This window comes from Haematobia irritans, chromosome 1 (assembly GCF_050003625.1).
Source record: "Haematobia irritans isolate KBUSLIRL chromosome 1, ASM5000362v1, whole genome shotgun sequence".
In the NCBI taxonomy this organism is placed as follows: domain Eukaryota; kingdom Metazoa; phylum Arthropoda; class Insecta; order Diptera; family Muscidae; genus Haematobia; species Haematobia irritans.
The window spans coordinates 112,081,017-112,085,379 of record NC_134397.1 but is presented as its reverse complement, the minus strand read 5'-3'; the positions used below and the strand labels follow the sequence as shown (position 1 = coordinate 112,085,379).

The window sequence follows — 4,363 nt, the reverse complement described above, 5'->3', positions numbered from 1 at the left end:
TTAAAAATTGGCCTCTGTGGTCATATGAGTGTAAATCGGGCGAAAGCTATATATGGGAGCTATATCTAAATCTGAACCGATTTCAACCAAATTTGGCACGCATAGCTACAATGCTAATTCTACTCCCTGTGCAAAATTTCAACTAAATCGGAGCAAAAAAATGGCCTCTGTGGTCATTTGAGTGTAAATCGGGCGAAAGCTATATATTGGAGCTATATCTAAATCTGAACCGATTTCAACCAAATTTGGCACGCATAGCTACAATGCTAATTCTACTCCCTGTGCAAAATTTCAACTAAATCGAAGCAAAAAATTGGCCTCTGTGGGCAAATGAGTGTAAATCGGGCGAAAGCTATATATGGGAGCTATATCTAAATCTGAACCGATTTGGCTGATATTTTGCAAGTTTTTCGAGACTCATAAAATATTCGGATGTACGGAATTTGAGGAAGATCGGTTGATACACACGCCAATTATGACCAGATCGGTAAAAAATATATATGGCAGCTATATCTAAATCTGAACCGATTTTTTACAAAATCAATAGGGATCGTCTTTGAGCCGAAACAGGACCCTATACCAAATTTTAGGACAATCGGACTAAAACTGTGAGCTGTACTTTGCACACAAAAATACATCAACAGACAGACAGACGGACATCGCTAAATCGACTCAGAATTTAATTCTAAGACGATCGGTATACTAAACGATGGGTCTCAGACTTTTCCTTCTTGGCGTTACATACAAATGCACAAACTTATTATACCCTGTACCACAGTAGTGGTGAAGGGTATAAAAACCCACCCGACCAAAGTGCCGAGAAATGGCGAAGGTTCGCTAAAGCGAACATTTTTCGAAATAAATTAACGCGCACATTATTCGAGAAAAGTTCGATAATAGAAAAATTTCGAACGTTCGTTGTTTCGAAGTAATAACGAATATTTTTCGGCTTATTTGTTGGTGTTCCGCCATGTTTGTTTTTGACAAAGACAGAGATTAAAAAGTCATTTCAGTTTAAGAAATTGTTAAGTGCGGGTGAAGTGTCTTAGCGAATATAAAAGAGGTAAGTAATTTATTTATATATCTTTTAAAAAACTACAAATTTTCTTTCTTGTTTAATTTGCAGATGTATCCAGGAAAATGTTACTCATTGGTTAATATCCTTTTCAATGGCATAGCCACGACCGGCTTAATAAGAAATTCCGCGCAAAGAAGTCAATGCAGTGCCTTAAATCACTTTAAATATATATTCCTAAATGTAAATATTTTAAGTATTTTGTTCGCAACACTAATATCTATATTATTTTGTATTATAATTATCTATATTGTGTTGTAATAAAATAAAAACAAACTTGAAATTTTTCTTTTACTACACAACTTATAATGGGAACAAAATGGGAATAAAACAGTATAGAAAACCTTCGAAAGCGGAATGATATCGAATACGAAAACGAATTCGAAATAGATTCGTTAACGATCAATTATAGATATCGCGAAACCTTCTTTGACGAATCGCTAGCAAGCCTTCGAAAACGAAGAGTTTGCTGGCAGTAACAGCACGACAGGTGAACGTTTTTCGAAATTTTTTCGAACCATTCTCGATATCGTTTTCGATAGTTTTCTTCGAGAAAAAACCGAGAATATTTCTATATCGAATACGATAACGAACGTTGTGGTCAGGTGGGAATGTACCTGTTTTTCTGCATTTGGCTATATGAATCATTAATTTTTATTTGCAGTCACATGATGTCTGCGTTTGTACATTTGATGGGCACGATGTAAATATGGAATAATTACTTATTGTTGAAATTGAAAAAAAGAGTGTGTAAAAATATATGTTTACTTGAACGGCATTATAAATACAAATAAACAATGAATTAGTTTATAAATAAATAAAAACAAACAAATAAATTTAATTTTGTGTTTTCTTTTCTCAAGTGGCGTCCTTTTTTTGACGATGAAAAAAGTTTTTTCATAAATATCAAAACATTTTAGGTTGTGACCATGTTCTTTTAACTAGGAGAAAAACATTTTTAATGAATACCATAACATTTTAAATCGTGACCATTGTCTTTTCATTCAAACAAAATTCTTTTTATACCCTGCGCCACACTGTGGATCAGGGTATTATAAGTTAGTGCATATGTTTGCAACACCCAGAAGGAGACGAGATAGACACATGGTGTCTTTGGCAAAAATGCTCAGGGTGGGCTCCTGAGTCGATATGTCCGTGAACACATTTTTGTAATCAAAGTCTAGGTCGCAGTTTTAGTCCAATCGACTTCAAATTTGGCACAAGTATGTGTTTTGGCTCAGAATAGAACCCTATTGATTTTGGAAGAAATCGGTTCAGATTTAGATATAGCTCCCATATATATATATTTCGCCCGATATGGACTTATATGGCCCCACAAGAAGAACAATTAGTAGTGTAGTCAAGTGTACCAAATTTTATGCAATTGGTTCAGATTTAGATATAGCTCCCATATATATCGTTCGCCCGATTTACACTCATATGACCACAGTGGCCAATCTTTTACTCCGATTTAATTGAAATTTTGTACAGGGAGTAGAATTAGCATTGTAGCTATGCGTGCCAAATTTGGTTGAAATCGGTTCAGATTTAGATATAGCTCCCATATATAGCTTTCGCCCGATTTACACTCAAATGACCACAGAGGCCAATTTTTTGCTCCGATTTAATTGAAATTTTGCACAGGGAGTAGAATTAGCATTGTAGCTATGTGTGCCAAATTTGGTTGAAATCGGTTCAGATTTAGATATAGCTCCCATATATAGCTTTCGCCCGATTTACACTCATATGACCATAGAGGCCAATTTTTTTGCTCCGATTTAGTTGAAATTTTGCACAGGGAGTAGAATTAGCATTGTAGCTATGTGTGCCAAATTTGGTTGAAATCGGTTCAGATTTAGATATAGCTCCCATATATAGCTTTCGTCCGATTTACACTCAAATGACCACAGAGGCCAATTTTTTGCTCCGATTTAGTTGAAATTTTGCACAGGGAGTAGAATTAGCATTGTAGCTATGTGTGCCAAATTTGGTTGAAATCGGTTCAGATTTAGATATAGCTCCCATATATAGCTTTCGCCCGATGTACACTCATATTTTTTTTATGATATTTATTTAAAGTATTATTATACTATGTTATACAAACAGTTATATTCTTAATATTCTCAGATCTTAATATAATTCTCTATTTTTTATAAAATCAACAATAAGTTTTTTAAATACAATATTATTTTCTTGAGATTTTATATAATTTGGTAATCTGTTGTAGGTTTGTAACCATTTGTAGAAAAGACTCATTTACCCAGCAATCGTTGTTGATCGTTTGATCCTGAAGTTTTCTGCATTTCTTAGTTCATATGATTGAGCGTCTCCTACCATTTGCAATTGCTCGCTTAAGTACTCCGGCGCATTTCCCATTTTCATTTTTTGTATAAATACCATAGTATTCATTTCTAAACGTTGTCTTATATTCAGCCATTTTAATGTATCCCCAATAAACACAAACGTTTGAAAAATGCTAAATTTCAACAATTTTTCAAACATTTTTCAAACATTTTTTCAAAGGATTAGGGTAATATTCAAGTTGAAAAATTGTTGAGAAAATCGCGTTCTCAACAAAAAACAGACATTACCCTCAACAGTGAAATTCAACACATTAGCAATAATATCTCAAGTGTTATCCTCAAATTGAAATGCATCTCTACTCAATAATTTGTCAAACAATTTTCGATGCCAGTTAAATTCAAAATTAACATCGTTGCAAATACTTTTCAACCTAAATTTGTATGAATGATATCCCCACTTCAAATTAAAAGTCAAAGCCAAAATTCTATGAATTTTGTATAATTTATTCATTTTCATCAAAATAAAATATATAATAGTATATAATAATACACTACACTACATAATACACTACAATACCAATTGATAAATAATAATCTTATTAAACATATCAACAAATAAGAACAAAAAAAAACAAACAACAACACTTTAAATATCTTAAACATTATTAGTAAACACTTTTGCATTGATCATTCGATTTCCTTCCTTTTGGTGTCATAAAACAGCATTAAAATTTATTAACATGCGGGCAATTTGAAATTAGAAAAGTACTGGACCGCGTGTTAGAATTAATTTCCAGCAGAAGGAATTCACAAAATATCCATTTTAAACTGATAATAGCATATGAATTAAACTGACGATGTGATGCACATTTTCATCCAGAAGTTGTTGATTTCAACAATTTATTGTTTTTAACAATTTTAATTGGTTGCATTTGTAATGCTTCTGGAAACTTTTTCTTGTCGATAAGCCACTCATTTTTCATTG

General features: G+C 32.8%; 1 long non-coding RNA gene across 1 annotated transcript; it reads left to right on the top strand.

Annotated features, from left to right (window-relative positions):
* Window positions 1-808: 808 nt before the first annotated feature.
* Window positions 809-1,358, top strand: LOC142241428 (uncharacterized). Its single transcript, XR_012723631.1, has 2 exons — window positions 809-1,063; window positions 1,127-1,358. It is a non-coding gene; the product is annotated as an uncharacterized LOC142241428 (long non-coding RNA).
* The last annotated feature ends 3,005 nt before the right edge of the window (window positions 1,359-4,363 follow it).